The 18,527-nt window shown below is 47.1% G+C and overlaps 1 long non-coding RNA gene across 2 annotated transcripts in view; it reads left to right on the top strand.

Moving 5' to 3' along the window:
* The window catches only part of LOC148137436 (uncharacterized), a 102,068-nt gene extending 87,791 nt beyond the window's left edge, over window positions 1-14,277 (top strand). For both annotated transcript variants that reach the window (XR_015754299.1, XR_015754298.1), the window contains exons 2-3: window positions 7,446-7,547; window positions 13,727-14,277. This is a non-coding gene — a long non-coding RNA (uncharacterized LOC148137436). The remainder of the gene's footprint in view (window positions 1-7,445; window positions 7,548-13,726) is intronic.
* The last annotated feature ends 4,250 nt before the right edge of the window (window positions 14,278-18,527 follow it).

The raw sequence follows: 18,527 nt of genomic DNA, 5'->3' as shown, positions 1-18,527 counted from the left end.
GTTTAACCATTGGGTCCATTCCTGCCTCTGACTCTCTGGCCATAATGAAAGAACGGTGACCGGGAGCAAGGGGAGCAGGGTCGGGTTTAACCCATTTGCCTCGGCGCCCACCAACGCTGAAGCCAGTGGCAATGTTTCACCGGGAGCTTTGGATCTACTCATGCAGTGAGGAATTGTGAAACAAATCACGGGGAGAACGACAAAAAGGAGTTGTACTTCCTAACCATGACAGAAAAGTGGGCACAATCCCAAAATCATGCCACCCAAAACAGTCGTAAAAATCCCACAATCTCTGGCCATAAAATCAGGATTTGTCTTCTGTCTACAGCTGTTCACTCTAAAGCTGTGCCTTTTAATTGTGAAGTGGATTTCTCACATTGTTGGTAAATCACCTGCACCAACCCCCAAAATGTTTTACAATAAAAATTAAATCAGTGACCTTCATCGTGAAGACTTTCTTCAGTCTCCAACAATGCTGACTGTGATTCCTTCCTGTGGTTGTTTTAGTGACATATGCCACTGGAATGGTTTTTCAGAAAAACGCCTGCAAATTTCCCAGAAGTAACATTGCTAGAAGACAGCAGCTTGTTTGTCATGTGCCAGTCCCCACCCGTTGGTGGGTCACACACTCCTGACGTCTCTGCTGTCCTCTGCTTCCTTGTTTTTCTCTCATTATTCATCCTGTTGACTCATGTTTCGAGCACTTCTGTCAATTAACCCTTGAAGCGCGCCTGTCTTCTTCTTGCCGGCACCTTCTGTGAAATGTTACCCTGTTATTCTCTCCTGACCTGCTCAGCATTTCCACAAATTTCTGGTTTTTCTTATCTTCCAAAAAAAAACCTTTGCTACGTATTCCTTCAGCTATTCAGTCAAGCACAATTCTGATTCCGAAAAGCGTTTGAACAATTTACCTTTCAAATGTGCCACATTTTTTTTTGTTGTTTAGAGTCAGTTAGCATGGAATCAGACCCTTCGGTCCAACCAGTCCATGTGAACCATGTTCCCAATCTAAACTCATTCCACCTGCCTGCTACTGGCCCCTACCCCTCCATGCTCCAGTGGAAATAGTTGTAGCCTATCCTGACTCTTCCCCATCACTCAAACCCTCCATCTGTTGTTGAGGTGTAGACACTACTGCTAAGGCCAGCATTTAATTCTCCCCTCTAACTGCCTTTGAACTTGGCCGCACAGGTCAACCACGTTGCTGTGGCTCTGGAGTCACATATAGGCCAGACCAGGTAAGAATGGCAGATTTCCTCTCCTGAAAGACATTAATAAGCCAAATGTTTTTTTTACAACAACTGAGTTGTTTCATGACCATTATTATGAATTATTTTACTCAGGTATTATGAGTTAATTGAATTTAAATTACCCTTAACTCCCATGGTAGGATTTGAACTGATGCCTTGCCTCCATTATTCATCTACGCTTTTGGATTGCTAGTCCAGTATCATGACCATTATGTTGCAATCCCCCATTGGCAGCACGGTGGCTCAGTGGTTAGAGACCTGGGTTCAACTCCCACCTCACAGCGCCAGAGACCTGGGTTCAACTCCCACCTCAGGCAACTGTCTGTGTGGAGTTTGCACATTCTCTGCGTGGGTTTCCTCCCACAGTCCAAAAATGTACCGGTTAGGTGAATTGGCCATGCTAAATGGCCCGTAGTGTTAGGGGAATGGGTCTGGGTGGGTTGCTCTTCGGAGGGTCGGTGTGGACTTGTTGGGCCGAAGGGCCTGTTTCCACACTGTAAGTAAGTAATCTAAAAATTGTTTAATAGCCAAATCTAGATTTGTGCAGCATTAACAACTTCTGGTGCTCTCAACTGGATCTGTGCCTTTTTGAGATTGCCTTCAACCCCCGACAAACTAATTGACAACATTTGTTAAAATGAGCCCAGTACTGCCTTTCTCCATGGCAACAGGAATTGGACGGTCATGTTGCGGCTGTACAGGCCATTGGTTAGCTCACTTTTGGAATACTGCATTTAATTCTGGTCTCCCTGCTATGGGAAGGATGTTGTGAAACTTGAAAGGATTCAGAAAAGATTGACAAGGATTGGAGGCCATGAGCAAAAGGGAAAGGCTGAATGGGCTGAATGGGCTGGGGCTGTGAGAGCTATGGTGGCTGAGGTTGTAACGGTTTATAAAATCATGAGGGGCATGGATAAGTCAAAGTCTTTTCCCCAGGGTAGGGGAGTCCAAAACAAGAGGGCATAGGTTTAAAGTGAGAGGGGAAAGATTTAAAAGGGACATAAGGAGTAACAGTTTCACGCAGAGGGTAATGAGTGTATGGAATGAGCTGCCAGAGGAAGTGGTGGAGGCTGGTACAATCAGAGCATTCAAAAGGCATTTGGATGTGTATATGAATAGGAAGGGTTTGAGAGGGATATGAGCCAAATGCTGGCAAATGGGACTGGATTTATTTAGGCTATCTGGGTGGCATGGACAATTTGAACCAAAGGGTCTGTTTCCATGCTATGCAGCTCTATAACTCTACAAGTGGCTGTACAGAAGTTAAAATTGGATTCATTTATTCCAAATTAATGGGAATCTGATTATATTGGAAGAGTTCTCACAAGTGAACAAAATAAACAGTGTTGTGTATGTGGCTTAAATGAGAAGGATCCAGAATTGTTTATCAGCTTAAAAGAAGGAGCTACAGCTTGAATAAAGCCCTCTTACCATAACCTTTGCAGAAGTCATGGTTGAAGCTAAAGACATTAAGTGCTTTAGAAGTGTTAAGAAAAAGGTTACCTCAGTATAAGGAATTTCAAATTTCCAGATCATAAGTCTATGGTTAAAACCATGAAGAGAATATTTGAAGCTGAGAAAATCTGAGCTCAGTTGTAGGGAGAATCAAGGAGGGTACTGTCAGAATCTCAAGACCAAGAATTGATGCATCAATCAAATTAATCCCTGAGGTTGGACAGAGAAGAGAATTCTCTCCGGGGTGTTTGATTACCGTAAAGGAGTGTGTTTGGAGTTAATGTGTTTTGGAATCTACAAACTGTGTTATACATAAATTGTTTTGTTTATTCAATTTTATCTTCATTTCTTTTGTGCCATAGATTCTTATTTGATTGTTAAAACCAAATCTGCTGCATTGTGAGTTTAAGTTTCATTTAAAGATCATCTTAAAACCAAAAACAAGCCTGATGTCAGTCTGGAACTAACGTGCCCAGTAATAACATCAGCTGGGATTATAGGACTGGCCCAAGCTTGCTAATGCAGCTTTGAGCTCAGAACAGTGATTGTATCTCCAACTCAGCTCTTTCTACAGTCGACTGCAAGTTCACCGGGGTAAATGCATGTCATTTGGCCCATCGAGCCTATACTGCCATTCAATACGATCATGGCTGTCTGACATTCCTGCACTCCAAAGTCTCTTTGTTCAGCAACACTCCCAAGACCTTACCATTAAGTGTAGAAGTCCTGCTAAGATTTGCTTTCCCAAAATGTAACAACTCACATTTATCTGAATTAAACTCCATCTGCCACTTCTCAGCCCATTGGCCCATCTGGTCACGATCCTGTTGTAATCTGAGGTAACCCTCTTCACTACATCTCCAATTTTGGTGTCATCTGCAAACTTACTAACTGTACCTCTTATGCTTGCATCCAAATCATTTATATAAATGATAAAAAGTAGAGGACCCAGTACCAATCCTTGTGACACTCCACTGGTCACAGGCCTCCAGTCTGAAAAACAACCCTCCACGACCACCCTCTGTTTTCTACCTTTGAGCCAGTTCTGTATTCCCTGTTCTTCCTGTATTCCATGAGATCTAACCTTGCTAATTAGTCTCCCATGGGGAACCTTGTCGAATGCCTTACTGAAGTCCATATAGGTCACATCTATTGCTCTGCCCTCATCAATCCTCTTTGTTACTTCTTCAAAAAACTCAATCAAGTTTGTGAGACACGATTTCCCATGCACAAAGCCATGTTGACTATCCCTAATCAGTCCTTGGCATTTCAAATACATGTAAATTCTGTCCCTCAGGATTCCCTCCAACAACTTGCCCACCACCGAGGTCAGGCTCACCGGTCTATAGTTCCTTACCACCTTTCTTAAACAGGTTGTTAAAGATAATTCTGAAATATAGGATTTACGTGCATTTGGAGAGCAAATGACTCATTAGAGTTAGTTAGCATGGCTTTGTGTGAAGGAAAATGTGTTTCACAAACTTGATTGAGTTGTTTGAAGAAGTAACTAAGAAGATTGATGAGGGTAGAGCAGTAGATGTTGTTTACTTGGACTTTAGTAAAACCTTTGTTAAGGTTCCAAATGGTAGGCTATTTAATAAAGTTAGATTACATGGGTTTCAGGGTGAGCTTGCCAATTGGATACAAACTTATGGTAGGAGACAGAGGGTGGTGGTGGAGGGTTGTTTTTCGGACTGGAGGCCAGTGACCAGTGGTGTTCCACAGGGATCAGTAGTGGCTACATTTTTGTTTGTCAATTATATGAACAATTTGAATGAGCATGTAGGAGGCATGGTTAGTATGTTGGCAGATGACACCAAAATAGGTGGTACAGTGGGCAGTGAAGAAGGTTATCTAAGATTACAATGAGATTTTCACCATTGGGTTAATGGGCTGAGGAGTGGCAGATGGAATTTAAATTGAATAAATAGAAGCAAAGGCAGGAGTCATACAAGCTGGGTTTTAGGTATTCATAGAGTCATAGAGATGGACAGCATGGAACAGACACTTTGGTTCAACCCGTCCATGCCAACCGGATATCCCAACCCAATCTAGTCCCATTTGTCAGCACCCTGCCCATATCCCTCCAAACTCTTCCTATTGATATGCCCATCCAGATGCCTTTTAAATGTTGTCATTGTACCAGCCTCCATCACTTCCTCTGGCAGCTCAATCCATACACGTACCACCCTCTGTGTGAAAAAGTTGCCCCTTAGGTCCCTTTTTAATCTTCCCCCTCTCACCCTAAACCTATGCCCTCTAGTTCTTTACTCCCCCACCCCAGAGAAAAGACTTTGTCTATTTATCCTATCCATGCCCCTCATGATTTTATAAACCTATAAGGTCACCCCTCAGCCTCCGACACTCCAGGGGAAAACAGCCCCAGCCTGTTCAGCCTCTCCCTATAGCTCAAATCCTCCAACCTGGCAACATCCTTGTAAATCTTTTCTGAACCCTTTCAAGTTTGACAACACCCCTCAGATGGACGGATACCAGAATTGCACATAATATTCCAAAAATGGCCTAACCAATGTCCTGTACAACCACAAAATGAACTTCCAACTTGTTTACGCAATACTCTGACCAATAAAAGAAAGCATACCAAACGCCTTCTTCACTATCGTATCTACCTGTGACTCCACTTTCAAGGAGTTATAACCCTACACTCCAAGGTCTCTCTCTCTCTGTTTAGCAACACTTCCCAGGACCTTACCATTAAGTGTGTATGTTGTAGAACAGAGAGATCTCGAGGTCCGGGCACATAATTCTTTGAAATTTGCATCACAGGTAGTCAGGGTGACGAAGAAGGGATTTAGCATGCTTGCGTTCATTGCTCACACCATTTGGTATTGCAATTGGGAAGCCATGTTGGGGTTGTGCAGGACATTGGTGAGGCCTCTTCTGGAGGTCCGAGTGCAGTTCTGGACTCCCTGTTATAAGGAGGATATCATTGAACTGGAGAAGGTTCAGATAAGATTTACCAGGGAGATGCCGGGAATGGAGGGTTTGAGTTATAAAAATAGGTTGAATAGAGTGGGATGTTTTTCACTGGAGTGTAGGAAATTGAGGGGTGGCTTCATTGAGGTTTATAAAATAATAAGGGGCATGAATAAGGTGAATAGCAAAGGTGGGGGAGTTCAAAACTAGGGGGCATATTTTAAAGGTGAGAGGAGAAAGATTTTAAAAAGACCTGAAGGGGCAATGTTTTTACACAGCGAGTGGTTCATGTGTGGAATGAACTGCCAGAGAAAGTGGTGGATGCAAGTACAGTTACAACGTTTAAAAGACATCTGGATAAATACATGAATAAAATATGTTTGGAGAGATATGGGCCAAATGCAAGCAGGTGGGACTAGTTGAGTTTGGGAACATGGTTGGTGTGGACTGGTTGGACCAAAGGGTTTATTTTCATACTGTATGACTGTATAATTCTAAGTATTTAATTGGCTGCGAAGTGCTTTAGAATTTCCTAAAATGCTATACAAATGCAAGTATTTCCTTCCTTTCTTTAAACACTGATGTCGCAGCCTCAGCTGGATTGAACTGACCTTGCAGCCTCCTGGTTTTTAAAAGTAACTGAATGATTTGAAGTGTTTTTCTAACTTGTTTTAATCTCCCACCATCACGTCAGAAAGACAAGCCAACCACTGTCCCCTGCGAAGTTGCTGGAACCAGAGAGTTTGCAGGACAGCGGGTGTGGGCGATTTATCAATCACTGAGTGAGGGCTGTGAATGATTTACTGTTGATCTTGGAGAAGTCTTCATTAGCGTTTGACCAGCATGGGCAGAGGGTTTTTCTGCATCCAAACTGAGATGAATGCACATTGTATATTGTAAGAAAAACACATGTTTTTTTCCAGATCCTTTCGGTTGGAAAATGGTCAAACAGTTCCAAAACACAGCAGTCTACTTTACAAGCATCTGTGGATAAGAAGACAAAATTAAATAGCTTTATACAGAACCCTAGAGCGTCCAAACCAAAGCTGAATTGCTGTAAATAGGAACCTTTTGGTTAGAAAATTGCCATCAGCAAAAAGGAACTTAGCAGCAAAAAATATAATTGAGGGAGAAACAGGAACACGATCGTGATTATAGGTTACAGCACAGTTTCTGATTACTGACTGTTGCAATGCACACTTTTGGCATTAAGCGATAGAATTAAGGTGCAGTTGCAGATCATGCTGGTATGTAATCAAGGCCACTTTAAACTGTTGTGGAGAGAACGAAGGAGCAGTGGGCTCTCCCATGGTTTGTGTCATATGTCCTTTCTACAACTCCACGATACACGGTCTCGTCCACCTGAAAAAGCCCTGGCTAGCTCAATAACTTTAATATGAGTTGTGACCATTTTGATATGACCATTGGGGCACAGACAGCCTCACACAGGGCACCTCACACCCTCAATACATTATCTGGGCCAACATGACATCAATTGTTAAAGTTCACTTGGGAATGCAACTTTTAAAAAAGTTCTGATATATACATATGAAAGAACTGAAACCAACATGGTCATTCTAAAAGACGAGAGGCTTAACAAACAATCCAGGTCTTTTTTAATAGGTAATTTCAGTTACATCACTTTGTAATCTTTTGCTTTAATTCTGGGTCTTATGATCTTAAAAATCACACACCACCAGGTCAGAGTCTATGTAATCCTTGTCAGAACTCAGTTCTGAGGAAGGATCACTTTAGAGGAAAGATCATTCATTTTGAAATGTTAACTCTGATTTCTCTCCACAGATGCTTCCAGACCTGCTGAGCTTCTCCTGCAATTTCTATTTTTGAGACTGATCCTTATATCATTTAACATTACTTTTGTTTCGGACTCACATTTCATTTCAGGTATGTGCGTTGCGTTTTTTTTTTCTCATCTTTTAACAATTAATAAAATCGCTCTTCTGTTAACTCAAGAAAGCCTGTTTAAATTGATTCATAGAGTCATAGAGATGTACAGCATGGAAACAGACCCTTCGGTCCAACCCATCCATGCCGATCAGATATCCCAACTCAATCTAGTCCCACCTGCCAGCACCCGGCCCATATCCCTCCAAACCCTTCCTATTCATATACCCATCCAAATGCCTCTTAAGTGTTGTCATTGTACCAGTCTCCACCACTTCCTCTGGCAGCTCATTCCATACACGTACCACCCTCTGTGTGAAAACGTTGCCCCTTAAGTCTCTTTTATATCTTTCCCCTCTCACCCTAAACCCAAGCCCTCTAGTTCTGGACTCCCCGACCCCAGGGAAAAGACTTTGTCTATTTATCCTATCCATGTCCCTCATAATTTTGTAAACCTCTATAAGGTCACCCCTCAGCCTCCGATGCTACAGGGAAAACAGCCCCAGCCTGTTCAGCCTCTCCCTGTAGCTCAAATCCTCCAACCCTGGCAACATCCTTATAAATCTTTTCTGAATCCTTTCACGTTTCACAACATCTTTCCGATAGGAAGGAGACCAGAATTGCACGCAATATTCCAATAGTGGCCTAACCAATGTCCTGTACAGCTGCAACATGACCTCCCAACTCCTATATTCAATACTCTGACCAATAAAGGAAAGCATACCAAACACCTTCTTCACTATCCTATCTACCTGCGACTCCACTTTCAAGGAGCTATGAACCTGCACTCCAAGGTCTCTTTGTTCAGCAACACTCCCTAGGACCTTACCATTAAGGTGTATAAGTCCTGCTAAGATTTGATTTCCCAAAATGCAGCATCTCGCATTTATCTGAATTAAACTCCATCTGCCGCTTCTCAGCCCATTGGCCCATCTGGTCCAGATCCTGTTGTAATCTGAGGTAACCCTCTTCGCTGTCCACTACACCTCCAATTTTGGTGTCATCTGCAATAGTGTATGTTGATAGTTGAACAGTCAATTTCAGGATTCTTGTTTTTGCAGGTTAGTTGAAATCCTTTCTTTCTGTTTCCATTTGAGGGGCCTGCTAGTGAGCTAGTTTCTACCACTCAGGGTCATAAAGTCCTTCCCCTCCAATGTAGAGGTGACTAGTGAATGGTTCTTTGAGTCTGATCTTCACAGCAAAACTATACAAACCCAGGCTGCTACACCTCAGCTTACTAGCACCCCGTCTTCCAATAGCACACCCAGACCATGGGCGAATGGCTCCAGTTTGAAGGATATTCTTATATATCCTTCAAACTGGAAGGTACAGCATCCATCTCTCCTCCATTGCTGTCATTTCTCCCATCACCTTCACAGACTGAGATAACTCCCTGGAGATTACAAGATAGTTTATCATACATCTCTCCCCTTTTAAGTTCCTCCTTTTGATGTTTCCTTGACAAAACATTCGGTGTGACATTCCAGGCTGCCTCTCCCTAGGCAACTGTGGAATTTACACCCACGGTTATCTGCTTTGGCTGTAGCAATTTTCTTTTAAAAAGCACACATTAGGATTATGAAATTGATACACTGGTGGTGAGCTAAAGGTATGTTCCATTGTCATGACAGACCTCATTGAGACTGCTCGCTCTTTGAAATAATTCGCTAACTAGTTTCTGCTCCTTGCTGATAGCTGTGATACGCCCTCCACCAGCTTTGCAAATATTTATTCAATTTCCCTTCGCGGAGGTGTACAACTGAAACTGTTTCCTCCATCATTTCAGGCACATCGTAAAATATCATTGTAGAGAAATGATTTGGAGGTGCCGCTGTTGGACTGGGGTGTACAAAGTTAAAAGTCACACAACACCAGGTTATAGTCCAACAGGTTTAATTGGAAGCACTAGCTTTCAGAGCAACGCTCCCTATCACCTGATGAAGGAGCGTCGCTCCGAAAGCTCGTGCTTCCAATTAAACCTGTTGGACTATAACCTGATGTTGTGTGATTTTTAACTTTGTAGAGAAAAGTGTTGTCTTACCTCTCCTCCTGCTCTCCCTGCCAAACCCTTTCCCCTCTTCGTTTGCCAGTTAAATTAAGAATGTGTCCTCTGATTACTGGCTGTCACAGCAGTGGACCTGACTGAGTGGACTGTTTAAAAAAGGAGGTAGAGAAGAGGCAGGTAACTATAGACCAGTTAGCTTAGTGGGGAAAATGCGTGAATCTATAGTCAAGGGAGAAATAGTGAGATATTCTCCCATTGGGCACGTGTTCATGAAAACCAGGTCATGTTTAACTAATTTACTGGAATTCTTTGAGGACGTTATGAACACAGTGGACAACAGGGAAACGTGGATGTGGTGTTTCTGGATTTTTCAGAAGGCATTCAACAAGTTGCCACACAAAAGGCTGCTGCTTAAGGTACAGGTGCATGGCATTATGGGTAATGGATTAGCATGGCTAGAAGATGGGTTCTCTAACAAAGGTAAAGCCTGGGGATAAATGGGTGTTTTTTTTGGTTGGCAATGAGTAGCTGGTGGTGTGCCTCAGGGATCAGTGCTGGGGTCACAATTGCTCAGAATTTACATAGATGATTTAGAGTTGGGGACTAAATGCGGTGCGCCAATGTTCGCAGATGACGTTAACACGAGTGGTAGAGCAAAGTGTGCAGAGGACACTAAAAGACGGCAGAAGGATAGATTAGGTAAATAGGCAAACGTCTAGCAGATGGAGTACAATGTTGGAAAATGTGAGCTCATCTATTTTGATATGAATAACAGCAAAAGGGACTATCATTTAAGATGGTGAAAAATTGCAGCATGCTGCTGCGCAGAGGGACCTGGGCATCTTTGTGCATGAATCACAAAAAGTTGGTTTGCAGGTGCAGCAGGTAATTAAGAAAGTAAATGGAATATTGTCCTTCCTTGCTAGAACGATGGAATTTAAAACCAGGGAGGTTATGCTGCAGCTGTATAGGGTGTTGGTGAGGGCACACCTGAAGTAGTATGTATAGTTTGGGTCTCCTTACTTGAGAAAGGATGTACTGGCACTGGAGTAGGTGCAGAGGAGCGTCACTAGGTTGACTCCAGATTTGAGATGATTAGCTTATGAGATTTTCACTTAGCAATGTGCCAATTTGTTGAGTTATCATGTACCATTCAGTCAGTCCACCAAGTGGGTTTCCTCCGGGTGCTCCGGTTTCCTCCCACAATCCAAAGATGTGCAGGTCGGGTGAATTGGCCATGCTAAATTGCCCCATAGTGTTAGGTGCATTAGTCAGAGGGAAGTGGGTCTGGGTGGGTTACTCTTCAGAGGGCTGGTATGGACTGGTTGGGCTGAAGGGCCTGTTTCCACACTGTGGGGAATCTAATCTAATCCTATCAGATCCTGTTTGCAGTTATTCAATGTGTTGAAGACCTGATGCTGCTCTTTGTCTTCACTGTTAAACCACCAACTACAAGGCACAAGTCAGGAGTGTGTCGGAGTATTCCCCTCGTGCCTGGATAGGTGCAGCTCCAACAACATTCAGAACCTCAACACCTTTGTTCAGGACAAAGCAGCCCAGCCACACGCCCCACTTTCAAACCTCACTCCCTTCAGCACTGACAGACAGTGGCAGCAGTGTGTGCCATCTATAAAATGCACTGCACCAACTAACCAACAATAGCAGTTTCCAGACCCACATCCTCTCCCCACCTAAAAGGACAAAGGAAGCAGATGGCACATTACTGCAATTTCCCATCTTAACCACACACACACCATTCTGACTTGATTCGGAGATGCCGCTGTTGGACTGGGGTGTACAAAGTTAAAAATCACGCAACACCAGGTTATAGTCCAACAGGTTTAATTAGAATTACTAGCTTTCAGAGCGACGCTCCTTCATCAGGTAGTTGTGGAAACAACCACAATGATGAAGGAGCAGCGCTCCGAAAGCTAGTAATTCTAATTAAACCTGTTGGACTATAACCTGGTGATGTGTGATTTTTAACCATTCTGACTTGGAATTCTGGCTGGTAACAAATGTTATTTTTGCTTAGCAATGCTTCATATCCCATAAGCAATGTTTTTAAATAAAGTACTCATCAGCTCTCCTGAAAACAGCCAGTGACCTAGAGATAGCCCATGATTAACATGTGGTCAATAATCCCCAAGCTGTTCCCCTTTGAAGACCATTCACAAGACAATGTCAAATGGGAAAAGCAAATGATGCTTTATGTAACCCGCACTGTCGCACTAATTTGTGACATTCCTCTGTCTGCTATCTTCCTGATACCACTTAAACAAAACATGTCAACATCTGCATTAAAATAACAGACATAAAAAGGTTATGTCAACTCCCTCAGAAACTGTCCACTTGTTTCTAGTCTGATTAGTAAAGGTGGCACTTTCAAAGTCACGGATTGATGTCAATGCCAATTATTATTCGCAGTAACTAGGTATCTGAATTAATCTTTTACAATATGGTTAGTGCCCTCGAAATGCCCTTGGCTGTCCAACCTTCAACACTGTGTGTGTAGATAAGGACCCGAATTCTCTAACACACCATGATTGTAACAGAAATGCAAGACCGATAAATGAAAGGGTGGAAGTTTAAAAACATCAGGGTTCTGGGGTGGCTCAGTGGTTAGATCTACTTTCTCACAGTGCCAGGGACCTGGGTTCGATTCCACTCTCGGGCAACTGTCTGTGTGGAGTTAGCACGCTCTCCCTGTATCTGCATGGATTTCCTCCAAGTGCTCTGGTCTCCTCCCACAGTCCAAAGATGTGGAAGTTAGCTGGATTGGCTGTGCTAAACTGCCCAGGGATGTGCAGGATAGGTGGGTCAGCCAATGAGAAATGGAGAGTGACTGTGAGGGTGGGATGCTCTCGGAGGATCGGTGTGGGCTGAACAATGTGCTTCCATGATTCTGAAGTTTGGAACCGATAAGGAAATGGTAAGAAGAGCAAAGTTCCTTATTTCGGTAACTGGACCCAGAAGGGATTTGCACTTGCCTAAAGCTGACTATGACCAGTCAAAGTTAAAAATCACACAACACCAGGTTACAGTCCAACAGGTTTATTTGGAAGCACTAGCTTTCGGAGCGCTGCTCCTTCATCAGGTGGTTGTGGAGCAGGATTATAAGATACAAAGATCAAGATTGAGTCCACACTCTCAGCTTGCGCTCAAGATATAGCAATACAGCTACGAGATACTGCCAAATGGACAAGGCGACAGGACTACACCACGTACATGCACACCAAGAACTTGGAGAAACTTGGCATCACCACCAGGTGTATCCAAGCCTGACCTGGCATCCCGGTTGAAAGCGTTATCACCACGGGGAAATTGATCGTCAACTTATCGGACCACACCCTTCAACTAGAAGAGATTGAAGTTCTCCGCTGAGGGCTCAATTTCTGGCCCACCAACAAAACTGTGTGTTGTGATCCTGCTCCGCAGCTACCCGATGAAGGAGCGGCGCTCCGAAAGCTAAGTGCTTCCAAATAAACCTGTTGGACTATAACCTGGTGCTGGGTGATTTTGAACTTTGTCCACCCCAGTCCAACACTGGCTTCTCCACATCATGACTAGTCAGTAAGAGGTCCATTTTAAAATAATCTGCTGCTGCAGTAAAATATACTCATTGAATTGAAATTTTTAAATTGAATTTATTGTCACGTGTACCGAGACACAGTGAAAAGTTTTGTCTTGCGAGCAATACAGGCAGATCACAGAGTTAAATAGCATAGATAAGTAAACAACAGGTAAACAGCGGTAAAAACAAAACGCAGGTACAGGCGAATGCTCAGGGTTTGTGAGTCCATTCAGTATTCTAACAACAGCACGGTCGAAACTGTTGCAAAACCGGCTGGTGGGTGTGTTCAGGCTTCTGACTAAACAATAAAATTTAGCATATTGTACAATCATTCCCTTGGCATATACTGTCGCAGAGCAAATGGAAAAGGCTTGCATTTCTGAATTATCATCACATTTCTCAAACACCCCAAAGTGATGTACCCCGATCAAAGTGCCTCAGAAGGGTAGCAACTGTAACTATGTGGACAAACATTCTGAGCTCAGGCAAAACAGGCACGTTGGAGATGATTGAGCTCTAAATCTATTTTTAATGGTGTTGGTTGAAGGAAAAATGTTGGCTTGGATATCAGAAAAAAAATCTCTGCTCTTATTCAAATAGTGCCTTGGGATCTCTTAATGCCTGTCTCACTGGCAAGCATAGCCTCTGTTTGAAAAAGCACTGAAGTGTGAACCGAGATTACACACGTCAGTTTTGGAACGGGCTTGAACTTACAGCCTCAGAAGTAAGATTGCAACCAACTGAACCGAGCTGACTAATGTTGGGCACGTGACGTTAACACCAAGAGGCAATATCGCCAAGATTATCGAGCCGATCATTCATCTCTCACTGCCGTTTGCCCGGTTGCCAACAAATGGGTGGCATCGTTTTCTCTTCCTTCATTGCCAATATCGCTGGCACATCTAGTGTCTACTGCCCATCTATAATTGCCCAGGAACAGGTGGCAGTGAGGCTTCACCCTGACTGTACGGTGTCAGACGCCCCCAGTCTCCAGAAAACGTGACCCAGCAGAGATTAAACAAAATCGCGCTACAATCCCAGGTCGGGATGGGCTGGGGGCAATCCTGCAGCTAATGGTCTGTGTACCCACCACCATCACCCAACGAAGGAGCAGCGCACTGAAAGCTTGTGATTTAAAATAAATCCATTTGCTATTCCCTGGTGTCACGTGATTTTTGACTCATCCATCCAGCTGGTGGGTGTTGCAGGATTGCAAGATGCTAGCTAGGGGAACTTAGATGATACAGTCTGGGACCACCGTCACTGATGCAGGCAGTGGGTATTTGGGGAATGCTTGAGGAAGCTCAGAGGATGGAAAAGGGGCGGTGTAAGTATAATTACAAAGCATTTCAAGACACAAACTTCATTAATGTGCCCAGATTTCAACATCACAACACCATAAGGAGGTGTAACATAGACTTCAAAACAGGACAAGGGGAATGGATCAAGATCTTAAATCAACAAGATACGAGGGAGCGGAAAGGGGTCTCATCGACTCAAACACGACGGAACAATAAAGGGAGAAACTGTGACACTGCCCCACCCTGACACACTGCCCCCTGACACACTGCCCCCTGACACACTACACCCTGACACACTGCCCCCTGACACACTACACCCTGACACACTGCACACTGACACACTACACCCTGACACACTGCCCCCTGACACACTGCCCCCTGACACACTGCCCCCTGACACACTACACCCTGACACACTGCCCCCTGACACACTACACCCTGACACACTGCACACTGACACAATGCCCCCTGACACACTACACCCCTGACACACTGCACCCTGACACACTGCCCCCTGACACACTGCCCCCTGACACACTACACCCTGACACACTGCACACTGACACACTGCCCCCTGACACACTACACCCCTGACACACTACACCCCTGACACACTGCACCCTGACACACTACACCCTGACACACTGCCCCCTGACACACTACACCCTGACACACTGCCCCCTGACACACTGCACCCTGACACACTACACCCCTGACACACTGCACCCTGACACACTGTCCCCTGACACACTGCACCCTGACACACTACACCCCTGACACACTGCACCCTGACACACTGTCCCCTGACACACTGACCCCTGACACACTGTCCCCTGACACACTACCCCCTGACACACTGCACCCTGACACACTACACCCTGACACACTACCCCCTGACACACTGCACCCTGACACACTGTCCCCTGACACACTGCACCCTGACACACTGCCCCCTGACACACTGCCCCCCTGACACACTGCCCCCTGACACACTGCACCCTGACACACTGCACCCTGACACACTGCCCCCTGACACACTGCACCCTGACACACTACACCCCTGAACACTGCACCCTGACACACTGTCCCCTGACACACTGCCCCCTGACACACTGTCCCCTGACACACTACCCCCTGACACACTGCACCCTGACACACTACACCCTGACACACTACCCCCTAACACACTGCACCCTGACACACTGTCCCCTGACACACTGCACCCTGACACACTGCACCCTGACACACTGCCCCCCTGACACACTGCCCCCTGAGACACTGCACCCTGACTCACTGCACCCTGACACACTGCAGCCTGACACACTGCACTCTGATACACTGCCCCCTGACACACTGCAGCCTGATACACTGTCCCCTGACACACTACCCCCTGACACACTGCACCCTGACACACTGCACCCTGACACACTGCACCCTGACACACTGCAGCCTGACACACTGCACTCTGATACACTGCCCCCTGACACACTGCAGCCTGATACACTGCCCCTGACACACTACCCCCTGACACACTGCACCCTGACACACTGCACCCTGACACACTGCCCCCTGACATACTACCCCCTGACACACTGCACCCTGACACACTGTCCCCTGACACACTATCCCCTGACACACTGCACCCTGACATTGTCCCCTGACACACTGTTCCCTGACACACAGCACCCTGACACACTGTCCCCTGACACACTACCCCCTGACACACTGCACCCTGAAACACTGTCCCCTGACACACTACCCCCTGACACACTGCACCCTGACAAACTGCACCGTGACACACTACCCCCTGACACACTACCCCCAACACACTGCACCCTGACACACTGCCCTCTGATACACTGCACCCTGACACACTGCACCCTGACACACTGCCCCCTGACACACTACCCCCTGACACACTGCACCCTGACACACTGTCCCCTGACACACTACCCCCGACACACTGCCCCCTGACAAACTGCACCCTGACACACTACCCCCTGACACACTGCACCCTGACACACTGCAAACTGACACACTGTCCCCTGACACACTACCCCCTGACAAACAACCCCATGACACACTGCACCCTGACACACTGTCCCCGACACACTACCCCTGACACACTGCACCCTGACACACTGTCCCCTGACACACTACCCCCAACACACTGCACCCTAACACACTGTCCCCTGACACACTACCCCCGACACACTGCACCCTGACACACTGCACCCTGACACACTACCCCCTGACACACTGCACTCTGACACACTATCCCCTGACACACTGCACCCTGACACACTGCACCCTGACACACTACCCCCTGACACACTGCACCCTGACACATTGTCCACTGACACACTACCCCCTGACACACTGCACACTGACATACTGTCCCCTGACACACTACCCCCTGACACACTGCACCCTGACACACTACCCCCTGACACACTGCCTCCGACACACTACCCCCTGACACACTGCACCCTGACACACTGCACCCTGACACACTGCACCCTGACACACTACCCCCGACACACTGCACCCTGACACACTGCCCCCTGACACACTGCCTCCCTGACACACTGCCCCCTGTCACACTGCCCCCTTACACACTGCCCTCTGACACACTCCCCACGACACACTGCCCCCTGACACACTGCCCCCGACACACTGCCCCCTTACACAGTGCCCCCTGACACACTGCCACCAGACACACTGACCCCCGACACACAGCCCCCTTACAAACTCCCCACTGACACACTGCCCCCCTGACACAATGACCCCCGACACACTGCCCCTGACACACTGCCCCCTGACACACTGCACCCTGACACACTCCCTCCTTACACACTGCCGCCCGACCCACTGCCCCCTTACACACTGCACCCTGACACACTGCCCCCCTGACACACTGCCCCCTGACACACTGCCCCCTGACACACTGCCCCCCGACACACTGCCCCCTGACACACTCCCCTCTGACACGCTGCCCCCTGACACACTGCCCCCTTACACACTGCACCATGACACACTGCCCCCTGACACACTGCCCCCTGACACACTGACCCCTGACACACTGCCCCCGACACACTGCCCCCCGACACACTGCACCCTGACACACTCCCCCCTGACACACTGCCCCCTGACACACTCCCTTCTTACACACTTCCCCCGACACACTGCCCCCTTATACACTGCCCCCTGACAGACTGCCCCCTGACACACTGCCCCCCGACACACTCCCCCCCGACACACTGCCCCCTGACACACTGCCCCGCTGACACACTGACCCCCGACACACTGCCCCCTGACACACTGCCCCTGACACACAGCACCCCGACACACTGCCCTCTTACACACTGCCCCCTGACACACTGCCACCTGACACACTGCCCCCTGACACACTGCCCCCGACACACTGCACCCTGACACACTCTCCACGACACACTGCCCCCTGACACACTGCACCCTGACACACTGCGCCCTGACACACTGCCCCTGACACACTGCACACTGACACACTGCCCCCCGCGACGCACTGCCCCCTGACACCCTGCCCTCTGACATACTGCCCCCTGACACACTGCACCCTGACACACTGCACCCTGACACACAGCACCCTGACACACTGCCCCCCGACACACTGCCCCCTGACACACTGCACCCTGACACACTGCCACCTGACCAACTGTGCCCGACACACTGCCCCTGACACACTGCCCTCCTGATACACTGCACCCTGACACACTGCCCCCGACACACTCCCTCCTTACACACTGCCGCCCGACACACTGCCCCCTTACACACTGCACCCTGACACACTGCCCCCCTGACACACTGCCCCCTGACACACTCTCCTCTGACACACTGCCCCCTGACACACTGCCCCCTTACACACTGCACCATGACACACTGCCCCTTGACACACCGCCCCCTGACACACTGACCCCTGACACACTGCTCACTTACACACTCCCCCCTGACACACTGCCCCCCTGACACACTGACCCACGACACACTGCCCCCTGACACACTGCCCCCTGACACACTGCACCCTGACACACTCCCCCCTGACACACTGCCCCCGACACACT

The sequence above is a fragment of the Chiloscyllium plagiosum genome, unplaced genomic scaffold (assembly GCF_037043375.1).
Source record: "Chiloscyllium plagiosum isolate Xiang-an unplaced genomic scaffold, Cpla_swu_hap1 HiC_scaffold_43, whole genome shotgun sequence".
Taxonomy (NCBI): domain Eukaryota; kingdom Metazoa; phylum Chordata; class Chondrichthyes; order Orectolobiformes; family Hemiscylliidae; genus Chiloscyllium; species Chiloscyllium plagiosum.
The sequence above is the reverse complement of the archived record's forward strand: the minus strand, read 5'-3'. Positions and strand labels throughout refer to the sequence as shown.